The sequence below is a fragment of the Jaculus jaculus genome, chromosome 1 (assembly GCF_020740685.1).
Source record: "Jaculus jaculus isolate mJacJac1 chromosome 1, mJacJac1.mat.Y.cur, whole genome shotgun sequence".
Classification (NCBI taxonomy): Eukaryota; Metazoa; Chordata; class Mammalia; order Rodentia; family Dipodidae; genus Jaculus; species Jaculus jaculus.
In genome coordinates this window covers 170,295,977-170,316,504 of record NC_059102.1, presented here as the reverse complement: position 1 = coordinate 170,316,504, position 20,528 = coordinate 170,295,977, and the positions used below count along the sequence as shown (strand labels likewise).

The window sequence follows — 20,528 nt, the reverse complement described above, 5'->3', positions numbered from 1 at the left end:
TTTATTAGTTTTCTTTTCAGTAAATACAGGCAGTTTGGTACCATTATTTAGGCTCATCTGGGCTTTTTAAAAACACGTTTGTCATTACCAAAAAGAGACATCTAAAACCCCATGCTGCATAGTCAATGCAGATAGTTCTAGTTTATCTGGTCAATGGGCAAAAAGCAAGCACTTAAGGTCTTCAGCTCCAATCTTTTGTTCATTTCTTATTGCTGGAATTTCATATTCATTTCTTCTTGTTGGATGACTAAACAGGATGATGGTAAAGATGGTAAGCCGACATTTACTCAGCCCCGCCCTGCTCAGCCTCGGAGCGGACGAATTGCAGCTGGTGGATCGGCTGCTTTTGTCTCTTTGCCATCTTGTGATTTAGGGTTCTCTGGGCGTCTGCGTCGGTAATTGAAGTTGCGGCGGTACCGACGTTGAGGTGGCTGCTGACCTTGGGTGTCATCTCCTTGATTTTCCTTGTCCTCTTCATTGCCATCCTCTCTGGGCCGTCTTTGGCGAGGAGGACCCCTGCGGAATCGTGGTCTATAACCCCATACATATTCCGTCTCACTGGTCTACCTTGCTCTCCTGCACCCTGGTTGTCAGCACCCTGCATCACTTCTCCTGCACAGGAGGTTGGAATACTGTGGTCGACGCCCATAGGCCTCCGCATGTGGTCAGGTGGGAGCCTTCGCCCGCGGGAGGGCCGGCGTCATTGGGCCTGTCCTTCAGGAGCGCTCTCCGATTCCTCATTCTTTCCCCACTCTCACTGTTCTGGTAATTCTGCTGGTACTTGCGTGGAGGACCCTACGACGTGGACAGTGTCTACAGTGGTTACGGTCTGCTGCACGTTTACTGCGGTGACCTGGACCTCCACCAGGGCCTGCAGCATTGCCGCCTCCGCACCTTTTCTCCTTCCACAACATCAGACTGCACAGTCTCTCCATCCCCTGCACTGCGAAGGTGCTTCCTGGGGTTATTCTTCTTTGTGGTAGTAGTCTGGTGTACAAACACATCTTCCTTGGTGTCATTCCTGTTGATGAAACCATATCCATTCCTTATTGAACCATTTTACTGTTCCCAAAACCTTCCTTGCGATGACCTTCTTGTCCCCGCCTGAAGGAGCCACAGCTCCCTGCGCCACCGCTGCCCGTGGTGCCGGGCGTGGTGTCGGAGAGGGCGGGCGGCTGGCGGCTGTTGGGCCTCGGCCTGGCTGCTCCTGGTCGCAGGATGGTGACTGGGGCGGCTGCGGCTGCTGCGGCTCCTCCGGGGGTGTGATGGTAACTAGGCGGCAGTGGTGGGGCTGCTCAGGCCTCTCTGGGGTCGCTCTCCACTCCCGCTACCGATGGAACTCTCTAATTTCTTAATATAGGCACTCAGGGCTATAAATATCCCTCTTATGACTACTTTCATTGTGTCCCAAAGGCTATGCTATGTTGTATTCTCATCCTTATTTGATTCTATGAAGTTTTTTATTTCCTTTTTGATTTCTTCAAAAACCCATTGATCATTCAATAGTGTGCTGGTTAGTCTCCATGAATTTCTGTATGCTCTGTCATTTCTCTTGTTGCTGATTTGCAGTTTAATTCCATTGTGGTCAGATAGAGTACAAGAGATTATTTCAATTTTCCTGTATTTGTTGAGATTTACTTTGTGTCCTAATATATGGTCTATTTTGGAGAATGTTCCATGTGATGCTGAGAAAACTGTATATTCGGCAGCATTTGGATGGAATGTTCTGTAGATATCATTAGGTCCATTGGTTCAATTACATCATTTAATCCAGTTTTGTCTCTGTTTATTTTTTGCTGGGATGACCTGTCAATTGATAAAAGTGGGGTATTGAAGTCACTCACTACAATTGTGTTTGGTGTTATCGGTGGCCTTAAGTCACTTAATAGTGTTTGTTTGATGAAATTTTTAGCCCCCATGTTAGGTGCATATATATTTAGGATTATTATGTCCTCCTGCTGGAGTGTTCCTTTAATCAGTAAAAGATGACCTTCTTTATCTTTCCTCACTAATGTTGGTTTGAAGTCTATCCTGTCAAATATTAGGATAGCAACCCCTGTTTGTTTCCTATACAAATTTGCTTGAAATATCATTTTCCATCCTTTCACCCTAAGACAGTGTCTTTTATTGAGAGACGAGTTTCCTGGAGGGAACAAATTCTAGGATTCTGCCTTTTAATCCAGTCTGCAAGCTGTGTCTTTTGGTTGGGGCATTGTGGCCATTGATATTAAGAGTTATTATTGAAAGGTATGTATTTATTCTTATCATTCTTCTTATTTTGTAGTCCTTCCTGTTTTTCCTTTACTCACTTGTTTTAACTGATATTTGAGCCTCTGTAACTGTTATTCAAGCCCCTGATTGAAATTCTTCTCCTACTATACCCTGAATTCTTATGCTTGATCTTTTTTCAGTGTCCCAGATACCTTGAAATTCCCATTCATAATATCCTATTAGCTTGTCTTTCTCTTTGTTGGACTGTATTAGGTCTGCCACCTGGTCTTCTAGTTTAGAGATCCTGCTCCCTCCTTCATCCATTCTACTGGGAAGACTTTCCACAGAGTTCTTTTTTTTTTTTTTTTTTTTTTTTTTTAATTTCACTAACTGTGTTCTTCAGAGCTAGAATTTCAGCCTGGTTTTTCTTCAGTATTTCTATTTGCTTACTCATGTCTTGTAATGATCTCCTTATTTAATTAGGCTGGTTTTCTGTGCTCTCTTTCAGGAGTTTGTTTTCTTCTTTGATTCTTTTGATTTCTTTAAGTGTAGATACAATCATTTTTTTAATCTTAGTCATTTCATCTAAAACAGTATCATTGGTGATCATTTATGATGGATTTATAATTTTTTGGTGGGATTGTATTGTCTTGATTCTTGGTGTTTCTTGTATTATAATGTAGCAACTTTTGCATTGTGGATCGATTTGATGCTTGTGTTTTCTACTTATCTACAGAGTACTCTGATGTGGAAATCCACCTTTATATACTTTTAGGATATGAATTTCAGGTGCCAAGTGTAGCTTTTGTACCCCAAAGCAACCACAGAAGTAATCCTATGTGCTGAGTTTGCTTGCTAAGCAAGTATTCTAGTTGACTGGGTGGAACAATTTACTGGCAAAAATTCAAAACTTAGCCGGGTGTGGTGGCGCACGCCTTTAATCCCAGCACTCAGGAGGCAGAGGTAGGAGGATTCCCATGAGTTCAAGGCCACCCTGAGATGACAGAGTTAATTCCAGGTCATCCTGGACCAGAGTGAGACCCTACCTCGAAAAACCAAAAAAAAAAAAAAAAAATTCAAAACTTCAACTGAGCAACATACATATTCAATAAAAACCAGCACAGCGTATGCAATTGTGGGAATCAAAACAAACAGTCTTATAAAGCCAAAATCCCTAAGGGTGTGTTTTGCTCTACACCCTTAATCCTGCCAGCTGGGATGTAGAGAATCCTGTTCTGTACTGGGTTCCAGGTCAGCCTGGATCTGAATCAGACCCTGCCCCCAATAATAACAGAAGCAAAAGACAATGGCCCTATAAATATGAAAGCATCAAAGGCAATAATAATAATTCAACCCCCAAATACAGCTTATTTGAAAATGGTTAAGCCAGGCTAGAGAGATGGCTTAATGGTTAAGCACTTGCCTGTGAAGCCTAAGGACCTTGGTTTGAGGCTCTATTCCCCAGGACCCACATAAGCCAGATGCACAAGATGGCACATGCATCTGGAGTTCATTTACAGTGGCTGGAGGCCCTGGTGTGCTGTCTATCTATCTGCCTCTTTCTCTTTCTGTCTGTCTGTTACTCTCAAATAAATAAAAGTAAAAAAAAAAAAAAAAAAGAATTTAAAGAAATTGATTAAGCCAACCAAGAATATGTAACCCATAACCTGCCCTGACATGGAAAGAGAGATTAGTACTTCCAATGCAGACCTATGTACCTGTTTGTTTTGTTTTTGTCAGTCGGCCTCATTACCTTTTAGGGTGGCTTCCAGTCTCACCAATCCTGCGTGTCCACCTTGACCCCTCTGTGTTGTGCTGTGGAGCTGGAGTATGATCAGCTGTACTAGATGTGCTGCCAGCAGGAGCTGAATGCTGGAGGTTCGTGGTTCTGATGGTGGGGGATGGGAGAGTGCCCAATGCTTGGAGCTGCTCCCACAGTCCCACCGGTATCCCTTCCAGCAGTTCCTTAGTTGAACTCAGCTGTCTTTCCTTCAGATTTCTTGACTTTGCAGGAAGGCTGATGAGGTTGTAAAATCCCTTTATTTGATCTCTGCTGCTGCATCTTGGCACACCTGGCAGGAGGTGCCCTGTGGGGTGTGCGGCTCACGTGAATCAGCAGGCTGCAAGCACCTCAGTGGGATTCTTGCTGTTTTCCTCCTTTCTAGTGGGTCTTGATCTCTCCTGCTTCTCCGCTGTGTCTAAGAATAACCCATACTCCTTAACTTTTCAGAAGAAGAGTGTATTTTGCTGCGGTTTTGCTTAAATCCCTTGCTAGGCTGGTTTGGCGTACCCCCTATGCCTCCCTCTGACCGGGAAGTACACTGTTCTTTTTTAACTTGGCTTTTTCACTGGATAATTTGAACATGATTTCTAAACTCTAAAGTTTTTTTTTTCCTCTGAAAATAGAGACAAGAGTGAGTGCATAGGTATATTATACTCACTGTTTTGAATATAGGTTACATATAAGATAAAAATTCAGGGCAATCTTACTTTATTGTTCTACCTGACTACATGCTTCCACTGTGCACAACACATATCACACAGTCCATACATTTTGTGGGGAGAGGGGCAACTTAACTACTGTATAAATACTTGCCATTTCTCTGCAAAATCAACTCTTTAAAAAGCAATTGCCACGGAAAAATTAAATAACATCTTCAATGATACCTGTTCTGAGACACTACAAGAAGAATCTAAGTACAGAATTTATATGAAATTTGCTGACATTTTTATAAGAATATATTTTCCTTTAATAAAATTTATTCAATATTTTTATATTAAGTTCTACCTAATGTCAGTAGTATTTTTTCAATTCCAAGTATATTTATACTTATTAGAAATGAGAACAATAATCCACAAAATTCCCTTTAAGTGTAAATAAAGTATATTTACTGTTATAAATGTGTCAAAAATTTATCTTATTATATTCACCAAATCTCCAGGAAAAAACTCTCAATGAATTTGTTTTAGGTGAGTTTTTTATTTCATTTTTATGGGGGAGAGAGAGAGAAAGATGGAGAGAGAGAGAGAGAGAGAGAGAGAGAGAAAATTGGTGTGCCACTGCAATCAAACTCCAGACACATGTACCACGTTGTGTGCATGCATCATCTTGTACATCTGGCTTATATGGTTTCTGGAGAGTCCAACCTGGGCTGTTAGGCTTTGCAGAAAGCACCTTAACCACTAAACCATCTCTCCAGCTCTTGAGTGAATTTTTCAGTATTATTTTAAAACAAGTTGTTCTAACACTCTTTCTAGTCTATGTGAAGTTGTATATGAAATGTTTCAGAAATAGGACAGTTTATTTTCAATATCATCAAAAAAACACATCAGTGTCCACTTACAGACTATCTTAATTCATTTGTTTGCTTACTGTCACAATAAAATTTTACTGAATACCCACTATATTTTAAATGTTGTCCCAAACACAGAGATGTTTGGAGAATAATACCATTGTCTACTACTTGAAAAGAAATCAGTATTTTCTCAGTAAATGGGTGCTATTATATGATCTATACTAATAAAGGAATGAACTCAGACAGATACTAGAAACTCGGCGCTAAACTGTAGTTTAAACTTAGTCCATGGAACAATAGTTGCCCTTGTACCTTTACACACAGTCTGAACAAGTCATAGACAGGACTGAGCCAGAACCTTAACTTGGTCTTCCAGGAAGATGACACAGGGTCACTCGGGATCCATTTCAATACCCACTCAAAAAAGTAAAATTGCCTGTTGAAATAGTAATTTTTTATTGGCTGGTCACAAATACTGAACTTTTCCAGAGGCAGAAAGATACAAAGTAAAGGTGAGTATTATATGGACATAATAGTGATAAATTTTCTCCAATTTGTCACACATGGCTGCTGTAAATGTGAATAGAACAAAGTGTGCACTCTGTTGAACATATCAAAGAGGTTGTTGTTCTGACCAAATAAAAATTTAACTCATTTGTTTGGAATATACATGTTGCAAGCTCATTATAACATGTCAATATGAAATTAAATCATTTAGCAAAATAGTAACCTTCCTTTTATCAAGATCAATAAGTAAGCCTTTGGCACACAGGTGGTTCCTTCTATAATTATGTCATATAGAGTCATTTGGTACTCTAGAGGTCAATGCCTGAGTTATGAAGGCTCTATACATGCATAAAGTCCTAAAGGGACTAGGTACCTATGAAAACAACCATAGTCTCTCATTCTAATCACCCAGAGAAACAGCAGTTAAGCTAACTGTGGAGCCCTACATCACTCTCTTGAAGAACACGAGTGTGTCTACATTATCTACAGTTATTCTCTTTCCATGTTGTACTTTATTATTGTAGCTACTTCATCCAAATTAAAATATCCCTTCTAAGTGAGGAGGGAGAATTTTAAAATTCAGGAAGCTGTAAGATTCAGGAGGTCCCCATTCAAGTACTTCAGTAAGAATTGCTGAAGGAAAGGAGGCTCCTGTGGAGTTGCAGTTATGGAGCTTTTGTGAGTCACCATCCATTGGCTTTTTGGTGATGCCTTAAAGTCATTCATGCTCTTTAAGTAACCCCAGTTAGCACATTGGTTCTATTTTTTGGCATTATATTGGTGCCCTATCTGGGGTGAAAAGACTTTGTTTTCACATCTCCCCAGGGAAAGTAGCTCAGCATGCTTGTGCTTGTATTCAGTTCCAAATATTATTATACATGTGAAATTTAGAAGAAAAAGAAAACAAAAAGGGAAGAATTGCAGAAGAGGTGGCAAAAATGGAAATTAAAGAAGGGAAGGAGTGCTTTGCAATGCTGCCTTCTAGACACAAAGTGGCCATGGCATTCATGACCTCAGATTGACACTACCTACGCAAGACTGGCATAATAAGATTGAAAAAAATGTTGCTATAAAAATAGAAGAGAAATTAGTTGTAAAGAAGAAGGGATCTAATGGAAAGGAGATTCAGGAGAGATGAAAGAAAGAGGAGTAGGATCATGTTATACTATGATCATGTTATACTGTCTATATATGTGGAAGTTTGTCAATGAAAATATTTTTAAGGTTATATTAGGTATTACTTAGGAAAAAGGGAAGTGAGAACACATACCACATGAGTGAATATGATCAAATAAGTATAAGTATATTCATGTATGGGAATGTTATTATTAAGTCTAGCTATTTTACAATTAGTAGACACTTATTAAAGATGGCTCACAAGGGTTTCAGAAGTATATTAAAAACCTAGTTCAGCTATTGTTTATAATTATGGAAGTTGTCAATAAAAAACATATTTTAAAAAAAGAACAGGACACTCCTTCAGTATTCAAACACCTTTAAAAAGAGTCTTCAGGGCTGGAGAGATGGCTTAGCAGTTAAGGTTCTTGCCTGCAAAGTCAAAGGACCTCGGTTCTATTCCCCAGGACACACATAAGCCAGATGCACGAGGTGTCACATGTGTCTGGAGTTCATTTGGAGTGGCTGGAGGCCCTGATGCACCCATTCTTTCTAGCCCCTTCCATGTCTTTCTCTCAAATAAATAAATAAAACAATAAAATATTTTTTAAAAAAACCTAGTTCAAGCTGGAGTGCCTGTTTTAAATACTCAGACTCCACATAAAAGTCCAGAAGCCATGGTAGGTTTATGTAATATCAGCACACTGCTGTCAGAAAGCTAATGTTACAGTTATCTTTTTGTTACAGGGACAAATTCCCAACCATAAGCAGCTTATGAAAAGAAAGAATTAAGAACTAAAATTCTAAACTTCCTAAAAATTTTAAGGGAAGCCTAGCATGGTGACACACACCTTTAATCCCAGCACTCAGGAGGCAGAAATAGGAAGATTGCCAAGAGTTTGAGGCCACCCAAAGACTACATAGTCAATTATAGGTCAGCCTGAGCTAATGTGAGATCCTACCTCAGAAACAAACAAAAATCTAAGGGAAGCTTCCTCATGGTGGAAGATGTTAGCTCATTTCCATACATCCAAAGCGGGGAGAGAAAAGCTGCGGCGAGCCCCTGTCCCACAGGAAAAGCACGACCAGCAAACAAGGATCCTTCTCGATCACACTTTATTGGAGAGACTCTTGGTTAACAGAAAAGTTGATGGCGAGGGTCCAGGGGCCCAGGAGTGTAGCTGCTTTTATAGGGCAGAATACTATGGGACGCCTGCTGATTGGCTGCCATAGGCTCACCCACCCACAGGAGCCACGGGATAGGCTCAGGACAAGGTGCATCAAGCGCATGCACAACCTCAAGGGAGGTTGCTGCCTAAATGAGGAAGTATTTACCTCAAGACTGGCGAGAATGGCGTCTGCATTGGCTCCCTACAGTTCCCCCTTATTTATTAACTTATGGCATAGCTCAGAAAAATAGCCACCTTCCCGATCAGGTCCGCACCTCATGATGTGTTGACCGATCAAGGGAAGAAGTTCAACCTCCCCTTCCTCAGTGCAATGGGACAGATCCCCTGAGAGTGCAAAGGCGGCGGTCAAACGAAAGCTACCAGATCCCTGCCCATCCTCGTGCAATGGGTACTCTGAGACCCTGAGGGTGCAAGGGCCAGGGGAGCTATATGCCTTTTAAAGCTGACAGCCAAATTTGGGGGGAGGTACCACTTTCCAAGGCAGCAAGCGCTTGAGAAATGACCACCTTGTCCCTCTTGGTTTGGGTTCGCAGGCGGCAAATCAACCAGAGGCAAAGTACGCATACTCCCAGGCAGCACACTAGGAACATTCCCATTCCTACCCCTTCCTTAAAATGACAGATAGCAGGAAGCATTGGTGCAATTACTAAAAGAGAAGTTACTAAGAACGAACAGAAACAGTGGATGAACACACACCAGCGCAGGGGCAAAGGAAGTATTCCTCCCACAGCCATGTCCAATGTCATTAACACCCCCAGATGTATTGAGGCGCTTCCAAGACGCCCCTTTATCTTGTGTCCCTTCCTCTTCCACTTGATTCATGGATTCCAGGCACAGGAGGAAGATTATCCACAAGACCTTCATCATCTCCGCCCTGATGAACATCACTGTCTCCTGGACCCTCCTCCGGAGATCGCTTGACTGTCCTCACCAGCCGGGCTGGAACCCAATGAGGGGAATCCTGTTCCTGTGGAAAAACACAAACAGCTCCCCTGGATCTTATCACAACAAGATCCGGTCCTTTCCATTTATTATCTAAGACATCCTTCCACAACACCATCTCACTAGATGATTGAATCACATGTTGACTGTGCCTGTCAGCTGCACATTTATTATTATTATCCAAGATTAAAAAATTAAGGGTAAAAAGGGCTAAAGACACTCTTTCCTTGGGAGTTGCATTTTCCGCTATACCCCCTTTTTGTTTAAATAAAAGAGCTTTTAGACTTTTATTGGCTCTTTCTACTATACCTTGACCTTGTGGGTTGTAAGGAAGGCCAGTGGTATGTGCAACCTGCATTTGGGCACAGAAGGCTCGAAAGCCACCAGATGAGTACGCTGGGCCATTATCAGTTTTTAGGCGGTGTGGCTTTCCCCAAGCAGCCCAGGCCTCTAGGCAGTGAGTTTTTACATGAGAGACCTTCTCACCTGCCAATGGTGAGGCAAAAATAATACCTGAGCACGTGTCCACTGAGACATGTAGGTATTTTAATCTTCCAAACTCTGGAAGATGTGTCACATCCATTTGCCAAAGGTCTCCAGGACGTAGGCCTCGAGGGTTAACGCCCACATGTGGGGAGGGTAAGAAGGTGACACAAGACTGACAAGACTTTACAATGTCTCGTGTTTCATTTCTGGAAATAGAAAATTTTTTTCTCAAGGTGTTTGCAGGAACATGATATAATCTATAGAATTTAGTAGCTGAAGCTTTTGTATCTTCCAGAGAAATCATGGCGAGCCTAGTGGCCCGGTCCACGAGGACATTAGCCTGTGATAAGGGGCCAGGCAGAAGTTAAAAGAAGTAGAGAATGTCTGAAAGACCTCCAAAACAATTAGGCATTTAACAATTTGAGGGGAATCAGGTCTAAACATTCTTACTATAGGCTCCGATCCCTGTACCAAGTAGGCCCCACGACCAGACTTTGAACCATCAGTAAAGATGGCAGGGGCTGATGTAATAGGCTCCTGAACAGTGATTTTAGGAAAGTAAACCAGATTATTTTTAACAAAAGACAAAATAGGGCTCTTTGGATAATGATTATCTATGACATTTGGGAAAGCACACATGAGAATGCTCCAATCATTCACAGTGTCAGACAAAACTTTTATCTGTTCCTTAGTATAGGGGATGATGAGTTTGTCAGGCAACTTTGTAAAGTGTATTAAGCAATATTTAAGCCCCAAACAAGCCTGTCGGGCTACCAGCTGCGGAAAATATTGGAGAGTGCGGGCTCCCAAAGAGTTTTTTTTCTTTTTTTTTTTTTTTTCTCTTGAAGCCATAATAGAAGCCCCTCCTAGCGGAGGCCAGCCGCAACCAGGTTTTTGTTTTAATGAAGCGGCATGTGTCCCCAGGGGAGTTATAGGGTGGGGGTGCGGAAGGCTCTAGGGACTGTAAAGGACTACACCCTTGGCCTTTAGGCCTTTTTGTCTGTTCCCTTTTATAACAGGCGGTGGCCTCCTTTAGTCTTTCCTCTTCCCCTTTAAATAATTCTTCTTCTTCCTCCTCTGCAGAATCGGAGCTAGCCTCCTTATCTGTGTTAAGTACATTTGCATGTGTAAACTCCTCAATGGGAGGATAGAGCCTGTTAAAGGCTCCTTTTTCCCCCTCAGGGGGGGGCCAATTATAGATTTTACCTGTTTCTCTGAGCTCATCTTGTAAACTTTTATCTTTGTTTAATCCCTTCTTTTTTATTTTTTTTCTTTTTCTAGGCCTAGTTTTTGACTCCCCATTTGAATCTGACTCAGAAAGGCTATCCTGATGCCTTGTGAGAACTTCCCGTCCCCTTCTAATAAGTTCCTTGTGGTTTTCTTTACTTAAGCAAGAGTGAATCAGCCGCCAAAACGGCAGTGTACCCTTACCTATTCTGTCCTCTGAGTTGCCCATGTTGCACTCACAGCAAATGGCAAGGACAATAAACCACACAGGAATGAAAATAAGAAGGACCAGGTAGGGATCTAAGTAAAAAAACATTATGACTGGGGATGACTTACCGACGTCTTCCTCTCCGACGTCTTCCTCTCCGTGTGTCAAGTTCTGGATCCTCTTCGGCCCCTCGCCCGGTGACCACAAAACACCCGGCGTTCCCGGGTTTCAGCACCACTTTGGGGCGAGCCCCTGTCCCACAGGAAAAGCACAGCACGACCAGCAAACAAGGATCCTTCTCGATCACACTTTATTGGAGAGCCTCTTGGTTAACAGAAAAGTTGATGGCGAGGGGCCAGGGGCCCAGGAGTGTAGCTGCTTTTATAGGGCAGAATACTATGGGACGCCTGCTGATTGGCTGCCATAGGCTCACCCACCCACAGGAGCCACGGGATAGGCTCAGGACAAGGTGCATCAAGCGCATGCACAACCTCAAGGGAGGTTGCTGCCTAAATGAGGAAGTATTTACCTCAAGACTGGCGAGAATGGCGTCTGCATTGGCTCCCTACAAAAAGCCAGCACCCAAAAACATGAGCAACCAGAGATCAAATTCTCTCGCTATGCATTCTAGGACTGAAATCAAAGACTCATTGCCAATGGCACACGTCTTCCAGGAGACTGCTAGAAACTTGCATAGGAAAGTTAATCCTAATCAAAACTGCCTCAATGGGATATTTACATTCAAGCCACTACATTCTGCCTCTGGTTCCCAAAGGTTTATGATTATCTCAGAATGCAAATTGTATTTAGTCCAACTTCAAAGGTTTCCATAGTCTTTACCAAATTTAACACTAGTTAAAAGTTTAACGTCTCATCAGAAATTCATGACTATCTCTTAACTATTAGCCCTGTAAAATCAAAACACAAGTTAGATGCTGGGGAGGTGGCTTAGTGGTTAAAGTACTTGCCTGCAAAGCCTAAGGACTCGTGCTCCACTCTCCAGGTTCACGTAAGCCAGATGCACAATGAGGCAAGGTCACACATGAGGGTACATAGGTCTGGAGTTTGAATGCAGTGGCTGGAGACCCTGGCAAGCCAATTCTCTCTCTCTCTCTCTCTCTCTCTCTCTCTCTCTCTCTCTCTCAAAAAAAGGAAATCTGTTGGGCTTACCTCAAAAAAGAAAAAAAAAAATCCCACAAGTTAATACTTATAACACATAGTGGCAAAGAGTAAGAATTCCCATTGAAAAACTAGGCATGACTTATGGTTAAGATGGTGGCATAGGTACCATGCCAAAGCAGCCTAGGGGAAAAAAGACAAAAAAAACTCAGCAAAATACACACTTTTACTAAAAAGTGAGGTGTATAGGAAATTGAAATGGCAGTGGAGAAGTAGAAGAGATCCAGAGCATCCAGAGCCCACACAGGCCAGCAAAAGTGGCCCCGGCAGGTCCGCTGACCATGGCAGCAGCAGTGCACCAGAAAGCTGCCAGGCTTTGCTCCAGCCACAGGAAAAGCCAGGTGAGGGGAGCTTCCCCTCACACCAGCACTCTCCACAACTCAGGAAACGTGAAGAGAGAGCGGCAGTGAGCAATGGAGGAGCAGGTCACAAGGTAGAAGAACACATAGAACAGAGAGAGATCTAGAGCAGCATCGGCTCCTTCCCCTCCCCCACTGCCTGTGACCAGCTCCAGCAAACAGAGCAGCAGTCCCGGGATTGGCCACGCCAACTTAAGTTGACAGTGGGACCCAAGCAGGAGCAGAGTCTGGCAGCAACATCAGCAGCTCTGGCACCAGCAACAGCAGCCCCAGCAGCAGCAGCAGCAGTGGCAGATCCAGCAGCAGACACTTCAGAGGCAGCAGCAGCAGATCCAGAAGCAGCAGCTTCAGCAGCAGTAGTGGCTCCTCCAGCAGTGCAAGCTACAGCAGCAGCAGCAGCGGCAGCAGTAGCAGTGGTGGATCCAGTAGCAGCAGCTTCAGCAGCAGAAGCGACAGAAACAGCAGTGGCAGCTTTATCAGCAGTGGCGACAGATCCAGCAGCAGCAGCTTCAGCAGCAGCAGTAGCGGTTACAGCAGTGGGGGTGCCGTTATGCAGAGCCACAGTTGCCAGGTTCGATTTACCCTGCAGAAAAAGCCAGTGCCCAGCTCCAGAAATCAGAAGAGCAGCCCAACGACCCAGCCAGCAACTTGACTGAGACCAAAATCATCCAAGGTAACTGGGATTGCACCTGGGAAGTTTCTCACTTGGTCACATGCTGACTTGGATCACTCAACAGACCAGAAATCTTAACCTCTTTGTTGATAGAGGATCTGGTTGTTATAATAACTACTCTTGCATAAATACTCGGTGCTGTCTTGAATTGAATGTGTACAGTGTTTAGTTAAATTTTAGAATCCACCTGTATTTTACTCCACTCAGCCTACTGGAATACTCCCACAGCAGGGAAACTCAACCCCTAAGAACACCTTTGTAGATACTCTGAGAGTCTTAAGAGCCACACCTAACATCTTAAGCTCCTATCCTGAAGATATATAACATCAAATGAATTGATTCAGCTAAGAATACCCAGCTAGCCAGAAAATCCAAGCATTAACTTAATACAAGATGCAAAAATATATAGAAACACTAAAAAGCAAGACAATATAAATCCACCTAAAAGTATTAATGCATCAGAAATGACCTCCAGTGAGAACGAGTTAGAGGAAATGCCTGAGAAAGATTTCAAAAGAATGATTGTAAATATGTTCAAAGAAGTCAAAGAACAAATCAAAGGAACCAAAGAAGAAATCAAAGGAATCAAACAGGAAATCAAAGAAGATGCAGGACACCAATTTAATGAAATAAAGAAAGCAATACAAGACATAAATAAGGAAATAGAAATAATAAAGGAAAAACCAGGCAGAATTACTAGCAATTAAGAACACAGTTAATGAAATAAAAAAACTCTGTAGAAAGTCTCCCCAGTAGAATGGGTGAAGAAGAGGACAGAATATCTAAGCTAGAAGACCAGGTGGCAGATCTTATACACTCCAACAAAGAGAAAGACAAACTTATAGAAAAGTATAAGTGGGAATTTCAAGATATTCAGGACACTATGAAAAGATCAAATATAAGAATTCAGGGCATAGTAGAAGGAGAAGAATTCCACTCCAAAGGCTTAGTAGGTGACTTCAAAAATCATAGAAGAAAACCCTCAAATTGGGAAAGAATTGCCAATGCAGATACAAGAAGCCTTTAGAACCCCAGCCAGACAAGACCTGGAAAGAACCTCTCCTCGCCATATCATAATCAAACTAAAAAACACACACACCAAAGAAAAAAATATTGAAAGCAGTTAGAAAGAAGTCAAGTTCCCTACAAAGGCAAGCCCATCAGGATCACAGCAGATTATTCAACACAAACTTTAAAAGCCAGAGGGCTTGGAGGGAGATATTCCAAGTTCTGAAAGATAACAACTGTCAACCAAGGTTACTTTATCCTGCAAAGCAATCCATTCAAATAGATGGAGAAATAAGCACATTCCATGACAAAAGCAGGTTAAAGGAGTATTTGAAGACAAAACCAGCTCTACAGAAAATACTTGATAGAATCCTCCTTGCTGAAGAAAAGGAAAAGCGCACATTTAAGGAACCTGGAAAAAACAAGCAATACTCAAATACTAGTAAACACAAGAGAGCAAAGGTAGAACTGGAACCACAAAAAAAAAAAAAAAAAAAGGCAAACATAAATACACACCTTTCAATAGTATCTCTTAATATCAGCAGCCTCAATGCCCCAACAAAATGACATAGGTTTGCAGACTGGGTTAAAAAGCAGGATCCTACAATTTGTTGTCTCCAAGAAACTCACCTTTCTACAAAGGATAGACATTATCTTAGGGCGAATGGTTGGAAAATGGTGTTTCAACCAAATGGGCCTAGAAAACAACAGGAGTTGCTACCCTAATATCTGACAAGGTAGACTTCAGTCCAACGTTAGTCAAGACAGATAAGGAAGGTCACTTTATATTGATAGCAAGAAAGGCCAGAGAGAAAACAAAAAATCATGAAAACTAAACAATACACTACTAAATGATGAATGGGTCAATGAAGAAATCAAGAAGGAAATCAAAAAAATAATCAAACAATAATGAGAACATGACATACCAATATCTCTAGGACACATTGAAGGCATTTCTAAGAGGTAAATTTATAGCCTTAAGTGCCTATATTAAGAAATTAGAAAGGCTGCAAATAAATGACCTAATGTTTCACCTTAAATCCTTGGAAAAAGAAGAACAAGGCAAACCAAAAATCAGTAGACGGGAAGAAATAATAAAGATTAGGGCAGAAATTAATGAAATAGAAACAAACAAACAAACAAAAAAACATTCCAAAGAATTAATGAAACAAAATAGTTGGTTCTTTGAAAGGATAAACAAGATTGATAAACCCTTAGCAAATCTGACCAAAAGAAAGAGAGAAGAGACACAAATTAATAAAATCAGAGATGAAAAAGGTAACATCACAACAGATTCCAGAGAAATTCAAAAAATCATAGGGACATACTATAAAAGCATATACTCCACAATGTATGAAAATCTGAAAGAAATGGATGATTTCTTTGATTTATATGACCTATCTAAATTAAATCAAGCTGAGATTAATCATTTAAATAGACCTGTAACAAGCATGGAGATCCGAACAGTTATCAATAATCTCCCAACTAAAAAAAGCCAAGGCCCAGATGGATTCACTGCTGAATTTTACCAGACCTTCAAGGAAGAGCTAACACCATTGCTTCTTAAGCTTTTCCAAAAATAGAAAAAGAAGGAATTCTACCAAACTCCTTCTATGAAGCCAGCATCACCCTGATACCAAAACCAGGCAAAGATAGAACAAAAAAAGAAAATTACAGACCAATCTCCCTCATGAACATAGATGCAAAAATTCTCAACAAAATATTGGCAAACAGAATACAGGAATATATCAAAAAGATCATTCACCCTGACCAAGTAGGCTTTATCCCAGAGATGCAGGGATGGTTCAATATACGTAAATCTATATATGTAATACATTATATAAATGGGTTCAAGGACAAAAATCACATGATCATCTCATTAGATGCAGAGAAAGCATTTGACAAAATCCAACATCCCTTCCTGATAAAAGTCCTACAGAGACTGGGAATAGAAGGAACATATCTCAATATAATAAAAGCTATTTATGACAAGCCTACAGCCAACATATTACTAAATGGGGAAAAACTGGAAGCTTTTCCTCTAAAATCAGGAACAAGACAAGGGTGTCCACTGTCCCCTCTTTTATTTAATATAGTTTTTGAAATCTTAGCCATAGCAATAAGGCAAGAGACACACATAAAAGGGATACAAATTGGAAAGGAAGAGATCAAGTTATCATTATTTGCAGATGACATGATTCTATACATAAAGGACACTAAAAACTCTACTAGCAAACTCTTAGAGCTGATCAAAACCTACAGCCATGTAGCAGGGTACAAAATAAATACACAGAAATCAGTAGCCTTCATATATGCTAACAACAAACACACAGAGGATGAAATCAAGGAATCACTCCCATTCACAATTGCATCAAAAAAAAAAAAAATAACATACCTTGGAATAAACCTAACCAAGGAAGTTAAGAATCTCTATAATGAGAACTTTAAAACACTCAAGCGAGAAATTGCAGAAGACACTAGAAAGTGGAGAAACATCCCTTGTTCCTGGATTGGAAGAATCAATATTGTGAAAATGGCAATCTTACCAAAAGCAATCTACACATTTAATGCAATCCCTATCAAAATTCCAAAGGCATTCTTCATGGAAATAGAAAAAAAAAATCCAAAAATTCATTTGGAATCACAAAAAACCTCGAATATCTAAAATAATACTGAGTAACAAAATTAAGGCTGGTGGTATCACCATACCTGATTTTAACCTATACTACAGAGCCATAGTAACAAAAACAGCATGGTACTGGCACAAAAACAGACATGTAGATCAGTGGAACAGAATAGAGGACCCAGATGTACATCCAGGTAGCTATAGCCACCTGATATTAAATAAAAATGCCAAAAGTACTCACTGGAGAAAAGACAGCCTCTTCAGTAAATTGTGTTGGGAAAAGTGAATATATATCTGTAGAAGGATGAAAATAGATTCTTCTCTCTCTCCATGCACAAGAATTAAGTCCAAATGGATTAAAGACCTTAACATCAGACCTGAATCTCTGAAACTGCTAGAGGAAAAAGTCGGGGAAACCCTTCAACGTATCAGTCTTGGCAAAGACTTTCTGAATACAACCCCAATTGCTCAGGCAATAAAACCACAGATTAATCACTGGGACCTCATGAAATTACAAAGATTTTGCACTGCAAAGGACACAGTGAAAAAAGCAAAGAGGCAACCCACAGAATGGGAAAAAATCTTCGCCAGCTATATATCTGATAGAGGATTAATATCTATGATGTGCAAAGAACTCAAAAAGTTAAATAATAAAGAATCAAACAAGCCAATCAAAGAAAGGGTGATGGAGCTAAATAGAGCATTCTCAAAGGAAGAAATACGAATGGCATAAAAGCATCTTAAAAAATGTTCTACGTCATTAGTCATCAGGGAAATGCAGATTAAAACTACATTGAGATTTCATCTCACTCCTGTCAGATTGGCCACCATCATGAAAACAAATGATCATAAATGTTGGTGGGGCTGTGGAAAAAGAGGAACCCTTCTACACTGCTGGTGGGAATGCAATCTGGTCCAGCCATTGTGGAAAATAGTGTGGGAGCTCCTAAAACAACTAAAGATTGATCTACCATATGACCCAGCTATAGCACTCCTAGGCATGTATCCTAAAGACTCATCTTATTTCCTTAGAAGTACATGCTCAACCATGTTTATTGCTGCTCAATTTATAATAGGTCAGAAATGGAACCAGCCTAGATGTCCCTCAACTGATGAGTGGATAACGAAGATGTGGCACATTTATACAATGGAGTTCTATTCAGCGGTAAAGAAAAAATGCAGTTATGAAATTTTCAGAAAAACTAGGCATAACAAGGAGAGACTGGTCCAAGTTCCAAGTCCAACATCCATAACCAGGGATGAAGAAATCCCTGCATTTCCAATTCTATCCCTCTAACTAGGCCTAGCACCCTTATGCAAACTTCATCCCATGTAAGCAACTGTCCATGGTAGCCATTCCACAGTCCTGGTATATCCAAAATGCACTTGGGTCTAACCTGAAAACCACAGTTCATTTTCATCACTCTGTATAATGGTCTTAGTAGCCCTCCCCAGAAGGATTTCAGTCTTGCTTCACATTGCCATATCCCTGCAGCTCCTGAAAGTGGTTGATTTTCATATAATGGTCTTACTGGACTCCACACATGGATTTCTATCCTGCTTTACATTGCCACATCTTAGCAGCTCTTGGAATTGTTTAAACTTCAGAAATGACTTTACTGGGCCTTCAACCCTGCTTCATATCGAAGGATCTCAGTGATTCTTTGAACCATGAACACTTCATAACCCACTTTCCTGCATTTTCAGGCTTCCAAAATCAGTACCAGGTAGGTAACATAGCCAAATTTGTAAATTTTAGTGGGAATAGAGCTTGACCTTAATGAGTAGGATACTGTTTTACCAGTCTTCCTTCAAGCCACCTCCTTTAAAAAGGAATTCTTTCTATCTTGCAGCTACCAGGGGTGGGTTTCACCCTCAGGCATCTTTACTATTTTCCCCATACAAAATACTTGGCCCACTCTTAATGGTGGTAATCTGCTTAAAAATTGCAGCCTAAGAAGCCTAAAACCAGTCTCTGTGCCAATAACATCAAACTTTCAAACTTTCATGATTTTTTCTGTGATAAATCACATATCTTTCATATATTTATGTTATATACCTTTTGTAAGGAACACAAGTTCATTACTTTTCCATTGTTGTCGTTATTTTTTGAGGTAGGGTCTCACTCTAGCCCAGGCTGACCTAGAATTTACTATGTTGTCTCAGGCTGGCCTTAAATTCACAGAGATCCTCATGCCTCTATCTCCTGAGGTCTGGGATTAAATGCCTGCACCACATACCTGGATTCATTATTTTAAACTGAGTTTTGATCAAATTCTCATTGTACTGGTGGTATGAAAACAGCCTTTTACCAACATCCCAGTTACAACAAAGTTCCCCCCTTCCCCTTTGAAAGTTCATAAGCTAAATATTCACAGTCCCCAATTTTTAATGTATTTATTATTATTTGAAACTTTCACCAGAATAACCCATCGAGTTCTGCTTACAGCACTGTAGTCTTGTCTAGTCCAGATTTCCAAATCCTTCCATATTCCTTCTGCAAATACACACAAAAAGACCAAAACCCCATGGTAAGATTCATCATAGCAACAACCCCACTTCTCAGTACCACTTTTCTGTTGCAATTTCCTTCATATTGTTTCCATAAAGCAGCTGACCAAAAGAAGTTTGTGAGAGGAAAGAGTTTATTTTGACTCATCCACTTGAGTTCCCTCTCAAGGCTATGATGTCAGGGGGAAATGATGGCATGAGCAGAGGATGAACATTACCTCTCCCACATCAGATAGAAAACAGTAGCATAAGAGTGTGCTGAACACTAGCAAGGGGGACCTGGCTATCACACCCATAAGCCCACCCCCAACAACACACCTTCTCCAGCTAGGCTCCAATGCCCAAATTGCCACCAGCTGGGGACCTAGTATGATGAACACATGAGTTTATGGGAGATACCTAATTCAGAACAACATACCTGACAGTGAGATGGGAGTCAGGGCCAGGAGAATTTCCCAGAAGGAAACTTTTGGTGAGCATAGGCAAAAAACAAACAAAAAAAAAAAACAGCCTAGCAAAATCCAGAGAAAAACCCTACCTTAAATGGAGTACAGTCAAGACTAACCTGAAACTTGAACTCCACACACAAAATGTGGCACTGATATGTCACATTCACACACACACACACACACACACACACACACACACACTCCTCACACAGCAGTAGGGTCTACATTCTAGTTCTGGAGGGAAAGCAAGAGTGTTGGGGGAGGGGCTTATGGGCCTCCCTGCTCAATAATTCTTTGGGAGATTTTGAAACCCTTCCACTGGGATTTTTCCTATGACATGCTATGGATTAAATTTTATTTTTAGTTATCCAATAAATTAGTAGGTTTCCATACAGTTCATTCATATCATCTTTGGCTTTAGATAAATCTTCCCCACCCCGGCCTCTTTTCCATTCTCCTCCCCTAACTACCCTCATATCTTTGTACCCGCAGTATTCTGTCCTTCTACTTGCATAACTGCTATCGGTCATGCCCCCTAAA

At 41.0% G+C, this 20,528-nt stretch overlaps 1 pseudogene; it reads right to left on the bottom strand.

Annotated features, from left to right (window-relative positions):
• Positions 1-105: 105 nt before the first annotated feature.
• LOC123456621 lies at positions 106-20,518 on the bottom strand (annotated as a pseudogene).
• Between the last annotated feature and the right edge of the window lie 10 nt (positions 20,519-20,528).